The sequence below is a fragment of the Nesoenas mayeri genome (assembly GCF_963082525.1).
Source record: "Nesoenas mayeri genome assembly, chromosome: 1".
Lineage (NCBI taxonomy): Eukaryota > Metazoa > Chordata > Aves > Columbiformes > Columbidae > Nesoenas > Nesoenas mayeri.
This window is the reverse complement of record NC_137541.1, coordinates 160,283,779-160,299,369: the sequence shown is the minus strand read 5'-3', so window position 1 is coordinate 160,299,369 and position 15,591 is coordinate 160,283,779.

The window sequence follows — 15,591 nt, the reverse complement described above, 5'->3', positions numbered from 1 at the left end:
TAGTTAATTCTGTGTGACTTAAGCCTCTATTTGGTACTTTTTAGGGAATAACAGTAAATGTTTATTGGGCTGGCCAAAGCTGATGTTATGCTCTACCTTTTAGCTGTCTTTCCGTGACCATGCAATATATAAAGGGCAGGCGGTCCTTGTAAATGTCAAACATTAAAAGAGAAAGTATTGAGCTCTTTTTCTATGGACTGTTGTTTTCTAACCACACTGATAAGACTAGACTGATTTTTCCAACGAGCAGTAAGTTCTGATTCCAGTTTTTCTTAAACCATTATTTTCTGCATTTTTTTTTTCTTGTCTTGCAAATTCCAGCTCTCCCGCTGCTCTCTCTCTGCCCTCCCATCTCCTCCTCGCTCACACATGATTCCGAGTGTAATGGGTGTCATTTCTCTATCTCTCCATCTGTTCCCACAATCAACACTCACAGTCCAGCCCCTACTTTGCATCTAGTATGCGTATTCTCTTTATCCTCGGTCTGTTTTGATTTCACGCTTTTCCTGTCTTTCCTTTGCCCTCTCTGCCATGTCTTTAGTCTCCCTAGCCATTAGAGACCTGAGGGTGTGGTTTGACATCGCAGCTAATTGGGGCTGTTAGCTCCCAAAAATGAGTGTCCTCGTTCCCCTGGCTGCACGCTGCTGTGGCTTCCCTTGAACTGTCGCTGGCTGTCACCTAGCAGTTTAAGTGAGACAGAGTTGAGGACTTAAACTGGTAGAAAACTCAGCCTTTAGCAGCAGCAGAAGAATAAAAAAAACCCTAGTTCTCGGTGTTTTTATCTCACCAAACCAGGTCATCAGGATTTGATGAGTAGCAGCGGCACTGCTGGGGATGGGATAGAAAAGACATGCTGGACAGGGACAAGATCTCCTTTAAAAGGGCAGCTGCAAGGTCAATCAGTCTTTTGCAAATGATCAGCAGTGTAACTCCTCCATCTCTCTCCTGTATGTCTTCTGCTGCATTTTGCATGCTAAGGATTGGCCTGTCCCTTCCCTTAATACTTCTCTTTCAATAGTAGTGTTGGGGAGTTTCTTCCAGCTAAAGGAAAACTGTTGAGCTGCTTTAAAGTATTTTAAAATCAACAGGGTCAGTTGTGCCTTTGCAGCCTTACAAAAGGGGCTGGAAGGCTTTATGAGCAGCCCCAAGTTTGTGGAAGGAGTTCCGAAGGGAGAAAAGCCAAGCACCATGAAACCAGCCATGACTTGTGTGGGTGCCAGGTTTTTTCAACAGATGGGCAGCACCGTGGTAGAAGAAAACCAAAAAGATCACACAGCTTTTCACAAGGTCTGCCGGTGGGCCGGGAGAGACGTAATTGCAACAACTGCAACCCAAAAGAAAACGTTTCCAGCAGCAGGTACCCTGGAAGAATACTTTTATCTATGGGGTTTTTAATCTGCTGAGATGCATGACTTTGTGAGGTTGTGGTAGGATGGTGAGGATCTGTCTCGCCTCGTGGTCAAGCACTGACAAGATTGCCCAGGCTGGCAAGTAAGTTTGGCTTTTAATACTGCTGCAACAACCACCCCCAAAAATCTATTGAGAGAGACTGCAAATGAGCAATCTCAGCAATGTCTCCTGTTTCAATACAGTAGTTAAAGCTAAAAGACTGTACAAGTGCCTTGTTAGAGTGGATACTTTTTTTGCCTAGTTTCTGACCTGTGAGCCTCATAAAACAAGGGCATTGTTTTCAAATCAAATGTTATAAGCTGAACATTGGAGTTGTTAAGAAGAGATCAAAATTTACATAAGACTTCACTTTAACCTATTACCTATGAAAATTTACTTCAGGCTGAAACTTGTTTTCTAAAGTTTACAGCATACAAACCAAATGGTTTTAAAAATTTCCTTACTATTAGTACCTTAAATTGTGTTTTCTGAAAGGGAAAAAAAAAATCTTGGAACCTTACCAGTTTAATTTGCATTTTGGCTCTGATGTAACTCAAAATAGATTAGATTAAAAAAAAGGAAATTTGGCAAGTGATTACTCAATTACATGATTTTACTGCTTTGGTATTTTGAAAATAAAAATGAACAGATCTGGTTTACTTTGAAAAGTGCCTGGTGCACGTGTGCTGTAACCACTTTTCAGAAACCATATGGAAGGTTCCTTCACTGCGTATGGCAATGCTACCCAGAGCTCCAACATGTATTCCTGTGACAGCCTACACTAGCCATGTCAGGGATTTTAATGTATACATTCAGATAATACTGTATTGAAGCAATGCAGGGTAATGAGTTGAGTGTGTATAACATGGGAAGTTCGCAGTGACGGGGCTGCATTGCTCCTTTTTCATAGAAAGGAAATAAAATTACTTGGAGGTAGTGCCGGGCCAGGAAGTTAGGAGGAATTGGGGGAAAGGATACGATTTATGTGGAATCTATATTGTGCATAACATAAAGGTGAGCAATATCAACAGATACTTTTAAAATATTTCATCATCTAGAGCTATGGATATTTGATCATCTCTGTGCCTTCCTCATTACCCTTGATTCCCATGCAGTCATGTCTCCAGCACGTCCCTGGAAGCTGCTCATCTCCAGCCTTCATGCCAAGGGGAGGGAGCCACTGCTGTCTCCTAGAAGATCAAGTGGTGACAAACTCCCTGGAGTAAATTAGCATTGATCCTCCACATGGTGAGGGGTGGGCTAGGACTGTGCTTTAAACTGAGAATCATCAGTGTCATCCGTTATTTCCCTCACCTTATTTTCCTTAGCAAAGTGGTAGGGGAAAATATCTGTCTCTGATGCATCCCCTTGGAATGCCTGGGTCTGTATTTGTGGCTTTCAGGTCTCTGCTAAATGCAACAGTTTTGTAAATGTATGTTCAGTACCATGATCTGGTCACTCATCTGTCCTTTCCTATAGAGCCACTTTGGTTCTTGAAGGTTTCTCCACATGCATGTGTGCAGCTGTCCCTTCAGTGCAAAGAGCCAAGATCTGCGTCTGTTCATCCAGCACAAAGCCAGCTTGTGTGGTGGTGAGTTCAATTGAGATAATAGCAGCTTCAAATGACAGAAGCCTTACTTAGTGCCATCCCTGCCCTGAGAAACTGTAGCTCTTCCAGTTGGTTTTAGTGGGGGTTAAGATTTTGAGAACATTAATCTTGGTGTAGTAATGACGGTACAGACCCGAAGTCCTGACACATGATGAGCAGAATATGCTGGGAAATTGTTAGAAATTTATCAATGCCTTTTGAAACAGTGGCAGGGAAGTGATGGATTGTAGGATTTTGCTTGACTATCGAGCCTATGGAGCTTCAGCAAACTGGCCCTGTCTGAAAAGGGGTCACTGCCCAGATGTCCCTCACACGGTGCTTGTTGCAGAGAGGTAAGCGTGCTGCTGCTGCAGCAGGACACCCTGCTTCTGTTCCCCTCAAACTATTTCAAGAGTTACACAGCACATAAGACCTAGTTGCCCACTGTAGATCTTGGTCTCATCCTGCTGCTGCTTACAAGTAGCTGGTTTTGACTACTACATACCTGATAGTTGGCAGACCTGTTTCTGAAAAGTCTATCAGGTGAACCTTTGCTGTCCAAAGTAAAGCTCTTCTCAAGACCATCTTAATTGCCATCATGTCTTCACTTTTCTCCTGTTGAAATGCAAAGTGATGGCCTTCAGGAATCTCCAGTGCCATGTCGTTGTCACTGAAGTGCATCAGTGCATGAGGATTATTGCTGCTTCTCCTCAAGAAGAACTGGATACATTTTTCCCTCATTCCTACCTTTGTAGAAACAAGAGACAAGCTCAGACCTTGGCCTCCAAGACAGCAAGCTGTGCTGGCACTCTGTCAATGGCCCCAGTCACCCCAGAACTGACAGATGGACAAAGCACGAAGCTTTTATTCAACAACAGAACAGGAGCTGACAGCTGCCATCAGTCCAACATATTTCTGCAAGGGGGGAACTGCCATGCAGTTACCAGAAGAGCTGACCACCTTAAAAAAAAAACAAAGAGAGTTTTCTACCACTGAGTTTGTGACGTATAGACTGTGAGTTTCAATTTCTTATCTCTCAGGTCTGTTACCAGAGACCAACACGTGCAGCAGTGTGTATATACAGATTGTGCTGTTTCAAGTGACTTTGTCACATCATGTGACAACACCTTTCTTTGTTGGGGTTACCAGCAAATCTGGGGCTTCTATTCTGGAGATTAAAATAAGATTACAGAACCGGAGCAGGGGGGGAAATTGCTTCCTGGGCACCATATCCTGGTGGAATCGTTGCAATTTATGTATTATTCAAAGTCTAGATTTTGCAGCTAAGTCTTAAATTGACCTTGAAGTTATCTAAAAGTCTCTTCTTCCCTATCAACTGTGTGGTTATGCCCAGCAAGCGCCCTCACTACTTACACATCCCACACCCCCCAGTCACTGCTGTTACAAGTACTAGAGAAAGGAAAGGCAAAGCAGAATCTAAAGAATTGATTTAGAAGTTTATTCGGTTTAATTCGCAAAGTATGACTGTGACAGCACAGGGCTCCTGAGCATCTACACCGTTCCTCAGTATTTGGGGTGATAACTGCAAGTGCCAGGTTGGACATGAGGAAAAGGTTCTTCCCCCAGAGGGTGGTGCAGCACTGGAACAGGCTCCCCAGGGAGGTGTCACGGCCCCAAGCCTGACAGTGTTCAAGAAGAGACTGGACAAGCCCTCAGACACATGGTGTGAACTGTGGGGTCGTCCTGTGCAGGGACAGGAGTTGCACTTGATGATCCTTGCGGGTCCCTTCCAACTCAGGACATTCTATGATTCTCCGTGAGGAAAGATGGGTGCCGTGCCCCCTTGGCACCGCTGACCACAGGCAGGTGCCGGCGGCGCTTCCTTTCCAGCGGGTGGAAGTTTCTCCGCTGGGGAAGGCGATCAGAGGCCGAGGTCCCCGGGCGGCCGGGTCTGCTCTGGCTCCCCCTGGACGATGAGGCCGCGGAGGGGCCGCCGAGCCCGGGCGCTGCGGAGCGGTGCCGCCAGGGGGGGCCCTTGTGCCGCTCCGCGCCGCCCCGGAGCAGGGCAGCGAGCAGCCCCGCTCCCCGCGGCCGCAGCCGGGAGCCGCGCTCGGGTGGGCCCGCAGCGCGGTCAGCGAGGTCCCTGCTCGCACCGAAGTCTCCTCAGAAGCAGCGTCTGTGCCTGGGACCCGCCTGCCGGAGCGGTCGCTGCCGGAGCGGCCAGGCGGGGAGCGAGCCCAGCCCCTCGGCAGAGCCCCCGTTCCGGTGCCTCCCGCGGCGCTGCCTCCCGGGCTTCCCCACCCATCTGCAGGCAGCCGGGGGCGGTGCGGGGGGCACGGTCCTTATCACCGCTCAGCGTGCCGGAGCGGAGCGGAGCGGAGCGGGACCGGAGCGGCCGCGGCTCTGCGGGCAGCGGCCACCGGCGGGGGACGAGCCCCAAATACCCGGCAGAGAATGCCCCACACCGCGCCCGGGCCGGAGCGGCTGAGCCTCCGCCGGACACGGGGCGAACAGCCTCTTCGGGTTCCTTTTCCTTTGCTTCGGGATATTGGGTTGATTTCTTTTAATTTTCTTTCACACACACACCCCCCAACTCCTGCAATTGTTTTAATACACCTGACCCGGTATTTCACACGCTCGGGGGAACCCAGAACGCGGTTGAGATCGAGTCCCAGCGAATGAGACGAAAGAGAGAAAGGGAGCCGGAGAAGTTTAGGAAGAAAAGTGTGAAATAGATTTTTAAATAAATAAATAAATAAATAAATAAAAAGCCCACCCAAATACGAGTCATTAGAAAAATCCTGAATGTCTGAACGTGTGTGTGTATGTGTTTTCCTTCCTGCCAAAGATGTCAAACACTGTCCTTTTCCCCTCTTTTTTACAGCAGGCTAAAAGGAAAATTCTTCACAGAATCTTAAAGAACTTTTTGACACAACAGCTTCAAAATCTATTTTCTAAACAAAGATTTATACATATTTATATGAGCTTAATCCAGATTTTTTTTTAATAAATCATTCTCAGAACTGCAGAGGTAAACTATATGTAAATACCTCAAGTAATAGGCTTGTAGTGCAAATCACATCATTTTATCTTCAATTTTGCATTCGTTTTTCTGGCTTAAAGGTGCATCAGAGATATGCATTTTAGCATATTCAGAACACGGGGCGTGAAATTAAATGTTTGACAGAGTGAGAAAAATATACAGACTTTGGAGATGCCTTAAAAATAGTAATTTATGCAGATCTAGAGGAGTGAAATCATTTGCAATGGAGTGACCCTCTCTCCAGGAATTTTTTGCTCAGTGTTCTTCTCTAATCTCCTGCTGTATCTTCATTTTTCATTGAACTAGCCAGTTTTCTGCGAAGCAGTCTTGTAGATAAGGGAAGTGCTAAAAGAAGAAGAAAGAAGAAGCTCAGTGGGTCCGTTTCCATTGCACTTTTACCCAAGGCAATGGGCAGAATTTAACGGATTCCTTCCAACATATGTTTTTGCCAGATAAGTAAACAGTGTGTGTCGGAAATGAAAAAGCATTTGCAATTTAATGACATTACAGCTCTCAGCTTAGGCTGGCGTGCTGCGAGGCGAAAAGCAGAAAGAGAGAGGAGAGTAGAAAGAGAAAAAGAACAAAGTTCATCTTCCCTTTTGTGCATTTTTATCAAGGAAAATATTACTTCTTTCCCCCTCTTGTTCTCTTTTCTTTTTCTCTTTGCTTTTTTGTCTCACTCATTTACATTTTTTTCTTTTCTCTCCTTTTCTCTCCTCTGTTCACTTTTACCTTTTCCTTCCACTGCCACCGACTCGTTTCCTTTCACCACCACCCCCCTCCCATTGTGTCGCCTTATTCATCTATTTGGCCCATTCAGTTTTTACCTATAAGGAGCTGTTTATCCAACAATGTATCTTTTTTTTTCTTTTTCTTTTTTTTTTTTCTTTTTCTTTTTTTTTTCTTTTTGCCGTGTTGTACTCCCGGCGCTAGAGCTCACAGTCAACAGGATTGTTGGAGGGATTATAACGTTTCATTTCAAAGCGCGACAAATCTGCTCGCCTCCCCTCCGTCCCCGCTCTCCCCAGGCTCGCCGGTCCCTCGCAGAGCCGCAGCACCCCCGGGGCCGGGTTCCACCCCCCGGGGCCGGGAACCCCCCACCCCGGGCCGCCCCGCTCCGCAGCGGCGGCAGCAGGAGCGGGAGCGCAGAGTCGCCCTGCTCGGCACCCCCTTCTCCCGCCCCGAGGGCTCCCTCTGCTCCCCCGCCGCCGCCTTCGTCTCGGCCCCCCGATTTCCCCAGTCAGGAGGTGTCGAGGAAGAGCGCACCAAAGTCACTGGCTCCCACCCGAGGGTTACCCCGCAGCTCGGGTGTAATTAAAAAATACCTCCAGTGAGTGGCAAGTCCCGTCGCACAGGCACATATCTGAAAAATACGTTTAAAGAAAAAAATGTACTTGTCTAAAGACCCGTGCATGGGTTGGTTGTTTGGGGTTTTTTTTTTGTTTGGTGGGTGGTTTGTTTTTGTTGCTTTGGGGTTTGCCTTTTTTTAATTTTTTTCTTATTTATTTATTATTTTAAACCATGAAATTACATCTTCCACATCTCCCAGATCCGGTACTTGGTAAGTAAAAAGGGAAATCTGTTTGGACATAAGGAGGTAAAGTAGCTAGAGGTGGTAATTTAATCAACCGAGGATATATTTCAATGTTTTTTCTGGTCTTCTAGGCATTAGCACTTTAAATTCATTATGTCTGTTTGACAGATATATGCAGCCTTAAGGATCTAAAAATGAAATCCAAGAAGTATAGCCTGCTAGAGGACATATATTGAAGTTAAGAGATTAAAACGGTCTAACCATTGCAAACAGAATGGAACATCTCGCATTTCTCATTCCTTATAAGCATGACTATTTTGCAGATGTTAAATACAGTCTGCTCTAATTACGAACGAGGCGGGGGGGGGACCCACTCAAGAGCCGAGGCTTTCTAACTTTTACATTGATGAAGTGGATATTAGAAAGACAATATTAGCTCCTGTGCTGTCTCGGGCTCGGGAAGTTTTACATGGGGGATTTTCTCTACCAATAATTTAATAAGGATGGAGCAGCAGCCTCTCCTACATGCTTTAAAGACTGAAGAATCATGCGTGAATTTCCTATAAGGCAAATAACAAAAAAGCAAAATGAGAAGAGCGGGTCTTTTTTTCCCGTCTAACTGGGACACCGAGGACTCTGTGTCATTACAGTAATTTAGCAATGTTAATGATCTGTAATATTAATACATCATACATGAAAATGGGGAAGAGTTGTCATAATTAAATGCATTAAGCCACAATTAAAAAGTCATCTAAGCAGTTGTAAAGATAACCAGCGACGATAAGGCTGTTCATTACACTGCAAACCTCCCTGCTCGTGGAAGTCCCTCCCTGGCAGGGCTGGTTACAGCAGCCCTGGCCCCGGCACACGCGTGGCAGGGCAGCAGCCTCCCACTCAAGGCCGGGGCACACGCACCCTGTCCGGCCTTATCAGCCCATCGCCGGCCGCGCTGGGCGCCTCTGACGTCGGCGGGGGCTGCATCAGTGAGCCCTTTGGTGGGTCTATTCCGGTTCTTCAGGAAAAAGGTAAAGAAAATTAACAAAAAAAGAGAGAGAATCTCGTCCCGGTCACACGTGTCCGCCCACGCTGCTCACTTTTTCAAATCATGTCTCCAGACTCATTGGAATGCACCTTTCGATATTTTGCCCCACCGTGGAGCCAGTGCAACGCGTAAGCACAAATCCAGACGCAGGCTGCCCCTTGTCCCCTGCCGTCCCCTCACTGCCTGCCACGGACACGCGGGGTGGAGGTCAGAGCCAGGCAAGTCCCGTGGAACACGGGTAGCGACTATCGGGGTGTCTCCTGGCTGGGCCCCTCTATCCCGGTATCCCCAAGGATGTGAATCCCTGAGCCATGGGACTGAGCTCAGAGCATTGGGACTGAGTCCTTCGCCTGTGGGGGCTGAGTCCCCGAGCCATGGGGCTGTCTCTGCCCTTCGCTCTGCCATGCACAGCCAGCTGCCCAGTGAGCCAATGTGGCCCTGGTAGCATCTCTGTGAAACCATGTGGACATCTGGGTTTGGGGCGCGAGCAGACACTGTTTGGTAGTGCAAGATGCAGGGCCTGGCTCTCACATTGCCCTGATGCTGCCAGCATCCCACAGGGGTAGCAGTCCCACGCATTTCCTCTTGTAACTCGTGAAAAAACCTCATCCCCAGCCTAGTTCTGTCAAAATGATCCAGCTTTAAAACAATCCAGTACCAAAAAAAAAAAAATATATATATATATATATATATTCATGCTCAAACAGATCACTACTGATAGCCAGAGTGTTTCTTCTTCCACCTCTGGCAGATTTTTCATCCCATGGACATGCACGGTGATTTTCAGGCTTGTTTCCTGATGGAGAAAAGGTTGCACTACCAGGCAATGTGCTTGTGTAGGGCTCTCTGGTGGTCCCTTCCTGAAAACCGCTTATCTCTTTGGCCAAATTCAGGCAAATCTGGCTGATGGAAGATGGTCTCACAGCCTTTTATTATGGAAATGGACAGCTGGGTATGGGAGGAAAACCCAGTCTGGTGATTCCAGAGGGAAAGACTCCAACACAAGCTCAGTCCTATGAAACAGACATGGAGATGCTGAGCATCCCAACCCAAGGAAAAGTTTCAGATAGGTATTTAACATAATTTCAAAACTTAGGCCTATTTCCAGCCATAATGCACAACTCCATGCAAACATAGGCTTGCTTAGCCTGGAACTGCCTTGGAAGCTGCAGCACATGGACACTGTCACCTATACAGGTCCAGAGAGGAGCACTGCGCATTTCACCTTTTCCACTCATGTTGATGTCAATGGTGATTGTGATTGCAAAAAACAAAAGCAGTGCAAGTAAGGGGGGTAGAAGTAATGGCAAACAAATGAATCCAAGTAAAGAATACAAAGTAACACAATTTGTTCAGTCTTCAGATATTTAGGTAAAGTCAATGCTTTTGTGTTTTGTACTACTGTTACATTCAAATGTACTCTATAAATATCTGAGATGAATATCCTAGCTGGATATTGCTATTTACACCATCATACTAATGAAAATCATATGTAATTATGTACATGTGTAAGTCCAATATTCATATGTGGTGCTGGTGTGTTTACTTGGAGGTCCCTGCCTTCCATGGGAACGTTGCTCCTTTGGGTAACAGCATGAAAATGAGAGCTCACTCCTGTGACTTTTACTGCTGAGACAGTCTTCATTTGGATTTATTAAAAATCCACGGGTGGAAAATGGATATATCCTGCAGAACCACCAAGGTGTAAGTTGTGATAAACCAGGGGGAGCAAGTAAAATGAAAATGTCAAAGTGATGGAATATTTGCTTATGTGGATTTCTTAAAGGGCTGAAGGGAGCTTTATCTTCCCTTCTCTGCCAGCAGCCGTGGATGCTGTGCATATTCCCAAACTAATATGTGATAGGATCACAGCTGTGTGACTACATGGCCTCCCATTCAGATCAGAGCTGGATCTATTTCTCTTGTGTATTGGTCCATCAGAAGAGTCTCATGCATCCTCAGCTTTCTGTCTCACTGCTTTCTTGAGTTTGGCTAAAGCCCATGCTTGATCCCAGCATTTGTAGCCAAACAGTTGGATGCAAAATAACCTTGGACTTGAGCTGGCTCTTAGGTCCACAGTCAGAATTCCTTGAAACCACTCAAAATCATCTTAAGTTAGGAAGGAGCTGTTACCTTTTACCCTTGGTAATGGGAATTGACCTTTCATGATCTGTGGCCAACACTGCATCTCAGGAACTCATTTGTGGTTCACTTGTACAAACTTGCTACAAGCATGTTTCATACTGTATTTTTGTAGAGAAGATGAATGTTTGCCACACAGAGCTTGTGTGGTGTTCTGGAAAAGACCTGTCCCCAGTGTGAAATCCTGGAAGATATCTCTGGTGGACCTTCCCTGGAATACAGTCCTGAAACACTGACCACCAGGCTCCCTATAAATGTTATTTACAAGCTTCCTCCCTGCCTGCTGCAGGGATGGGATTCAGAGCCCAAGATCTAGGGTGATGTTTTGGTGTCCATAGTCCTGGGCCAGTTTGGGTGCTGGAAATGTCTTACAGCCACATGTCCTGGGAGCTTCCACAGGTGCATGGTGACAGTGTCTTGAAGAAGACCCATGAAAGAACAGCAGTCACCTCATCATCTCTAAGATATGAGATACAAATTTTATTTGGAAATACTACGTTTTGGTGTTCTAAGAGGAATTTGTAATATTTCTCTAAACATTTTCATGCCATGGAATAAGGTTTTTTACTGAAATGAAAGATATATATAAATAGATATACAATAAGTAGTGTACATGCATGACTGTTTGTGTATTTCAAGTCTTGACAAATGAAAACTGTGCTCTTCAGCCGGCTCTGCTATGCATGCAGCCTGAGATACTTTCCTGGGACTGGAGAGTGAACAAGCCTAGTGTGTGATACCAGACAACAGATAATCGAACATGCAGACAGAATGAGGAAAGGCCAGAATCATCACTCATATCAGAATAAGCAGCTGTCCAGCCCATTAGATACCTGGATTTCGTTTAATGTTTTGGTGGTGCAATTGGAGAGGTCAGTTGTAAGGAGATATTAGGAGGAGTATGCTATACAACTAACCACATAGAAAGCTCCTTACACACAGAACTAAGCAAGGCTGGAGATGCTTGAGAGGGAAGCCGAATCACTGAACCATGAAACTGGTATTAAATGCACAAGAAAGGCTGAAACACATACAGCAACACTGTAGTTAAGCAATGAGATGGGGTAAGACATGCAGTTGTCAATGGTAGCACAACAGTTGTGTTGAAACTGTTGAAAGCTGTGTGGAGAAAAGGAGCACAGAGGAGGAAAGCACAGCAGAAGGTGGTGACATGGGTGAAGGAGACTCATGTACTGTTATAAAAGGATTGAGGGAAGGAATTTACATTTATCTAAATTATGTAAGACTTGACCAGGCTTGGGTTTGAAGGACAGCAATGGAAGATCAAGGCTCAGAGATGTTGATGGGAAGGTAAGCAAGGGAGGAGAGTGGATGAAAATACTCGAAGCCTGAGAAATTGGGGGCTCAGTCTGAGCTATGCTGAATTAATGCTGGTATGTTAAAAACCGTGAAGATGAGACGTTTTGTAAAAAACTACAAAAACAGAACCTGAGCAAAGAGTGATAGATCTGTGCTGTCACAGTGAAACGTGATAGATGAAGCCATCTTCTTCTCCAAAGTCACCAGGGAAGGGAGAGGTAAGGGAAAGAGGGAGTGAAAAAGTCAAGTGTTTGGGACTTAGCTAAAGGACAGCGTGAGCAGCATGAGGGAGTCGTCACATCACCGAGCTAGAATAAATAGATCTGGAAAAGACGGCCTCAAAAAAAAAGCCTGAAAGAAATGCATGCTGAAGAGCATGGCTGCAGGTGTCAGAGGCAGCTGAGAGTTTGAAGAGGATGAGAAGAAACCACGGGCCAGAACTTGAAAGAGCTGGATGGAAAAACTTAAGAGAGCAAGCACAGGTGGCATACCTAAGGGAGGGGGTTGGCTGGAATATCTTCTGCCATCAACAGGAGGTGTTTAGCGAGGTGGGATATTGGCTCATCTTGCAGCTGCAACTAGTATTAGTTTGCTACTAGATGTTCAGTTCTATCGAAGCTTTGTGGTGTGCTCCCAGCTGACAGGCGTATTTTTCAGAAGTATTATAATACCTGGCTAAGGCGGACTTGCTCTGAGGTTATCATTACTTCTCCACAGCTTATCATAAATAAATATTTCAGTAGGTGACTTAACTCCCCTCCTTTCAACTTATAGAAAGGTAGCACAAGAGAGATTTAATGTTTTCTTTTAAGTGGGGGGTTTGGAGACTGACAAAAACTTCATCGGTCATATGAAAGCGATACCTACAAAACCACTGCCTCGTAAAGAGTACCCTTTCCCTAAAACCTCACAATCTTATACCAGAATCCTTTAAGAGTGAGAGATCTTTTTCTTCACTACAAGCTATATATTCACTACAAGCTATATATTCTGCTACATCTATTTGATGTAATAAAAATTGCTATCGAGGATTTCAGAGCAAATAAATCAGGAAAAAACCCCCCTGTAAATACGTCTTCAGCCATTGTTTTGATCGGTAATCTTCAAATAACATGTCCTAGTCGGTTTTCCAGGAGCTAAGTTTGTCATTAGCTTGTGTCAGAAAAAGAGCATTCTCAAGAATACTTATGAGATGTAAATGAAAAACTAAATTTTCATGTAATCCGCTATCCTCTTCAACTTTTCACTTTATTAAGCAGAAATGAACCTTTACATGAATTTAAAAAAATGTTCCTATAAGTGATCCAGGTGCAACTTCAAGAGGCAGCATGTTTTCATCAAGATTTATGACTCTCTGAAGAGTTTGGAGCCCAGAAACTAATTAATTTATTGCAAAGCATCGACGAAAAAAAAAGTTGGGTTAAAGCCTGGTCCTAATGAAATCCATGGGAGACAAGTCATTCTTAGCGTGGTCCGGATTTTCCCCAGTGTCTTTTATCTGTGACGAATATAAACCTGATGCAGTTGCTTTCTAATTGCTTTTACATTTGGGACTTTTCTTACTGAAATCGCTGAGACTATGTTACAAATGCAGCAAAATATCAATATTAATATTGCTGATTTTAAATAAAACAATCTGGATGTGACAATATCCTTTGATTAAAGCAGATATGTGTGAACGGCCATTGTTTATACAAAATGTTTTGTTAAATATTGGCCAGCAATACTGGTTCCTGGACTACTTGAATGCTGGCTTCCTAATTGTTAAATTTAGCTGATGAGATGTAAGAGCAAGTATTATTTATCCTGTATGCAGAATATCCAGGCCATAAAAACAAATTTCAAACATACCTTTATTCTTCGGTAATTACAGTAACAAGGTCAAGAAAGGCTGGCCAGGACCAACAACCAGCCGGACCTGGGCAATTACAGGACGTTTTAATGAAATGTCATTGCCCAGTGGCACCCGAGAGCACGCATTCGAGATATTTGCTCCGCAGTACACGAAAGTCAAGGGCCAAAACTGGCGATAGAGTCCCACGGCGCTGACCCTGCACTTCCACAAATCACGCTGGATGCCCACACCGGGATTTGCAAAGGAGGCTCTCAAGAAAAAGGTGTGTCTAATGTCCATCTCCCTAGGTTGTGGCCAGGCAGCTTTTTAAAGCTGAGCATCAGAGCCCGAAATCTTAGATTTCTACTGAAGCCCTGCCTGCTAAACGTTGTCTGCCTTTTACCCCGTAAGTATCTAGCATGAGATATTTAAGTAAATCACCCACAGAGCAGAATCCAAGGACACCCCTCCCACCTCTCTATTCCTTTCCATCACCTTTCTCTCGAGATCTCCCCCTCTAGCCCACGAAGCGACCCGGGAAGAGCAGAGCCCTCACCTCCCCTGCCCCATGGCCAGGTCAGACCGGGAGCAGGAGCTGGAAATCCTTCTTAGGAGAGGCACGGCCAGGAGCTGGAGACACATCTCCTGGACGAGGAGTACTCTGCCGGGCAGGAGCAAAGGCAAAGAGCACAAGGGCTATGGAGTAAGCTTCGCGGCTGCCTGATTTGGGGTTCCAGGTGCCCATAGGCAGATGAGAGGCTGGTGCCTCTCTGTCAGGTCTGCGGGGAATCCCAGCAGGTCCGAGGAAGCGCTCTCAGGCTGCTGTAAGCCGGGTTTTCCTGACCTGCCGCCCCCGTTTTAGTCTGCCACATTGACTTTAGCTACTAAAATCGTCAACAGGTCCCCAAGGGGAGCAAGCCCACAGGTCTATGTCCTCCCTTATAGGGTTGGTTGTTTGATTGATTGATTGTTTTTCTCTGTGTTTTTTTGTTGGTGATGGTTTTGGTTGAGGCGTTTTATTGTTTGTTTGACTGTTTTGGTGGGTTGTTTTGTTTGTTTTCTGAGAAAATAAACTAATCCCGTCTTCGTTGCTCCCGAAGGAGAGAGGGTTCGTCGGTTCCAGCTCGGGGCTGCTTGACACCCCGGGGCGAAGGGATGCTCGGCACCCCGACACGGCGCCGGGAAAGTGAGACCCTACGGTACTGAATGCACCCGGAGACACCAAGTGGTCCCCACAGCGGGTGGGGCGATGCAAAGACCCACGTACCTCTGTCCTCGCCTTCCTCCGATGCCTCTTTAGCTCCTGGGTCCGCACGGTCTCTTCCCGCGGCGCCTTTCGTGGTGCCGGGGCTGGCACGGAGGCACCAGGGAGACACGGGGAAGACGGAGGGACGAGCCCAGGCGCTGTCACAGCATCGGGCCGCGTCGGGGGTGGTGCACGGCTGGCGGCGCTACCTGCAACTGCTGCGGGAGGCCATGCGAGGGCCAGTAGCAGCCCGGGGGGACGCCACAGCCCGGGCAGCCGCTCCGCCAGAGCCGGGGAAGGCTTGGGGGCAACCCCGGCTGCCAGCCCCGTCTGGGCGGAACAGGGACCCGCAGCCGCCCCCTCGGGCTGCCCGGGGAAGGGCAGAGGGGGATGCGCCTGGCCCTGATGTGCCAGGGGGGTTATTTCACCTGTTCCCGAGCAAACGGTGCAGGGAACAGCGGCGAAGAGCAATGGGCCGGTCCCAGAGCCCGT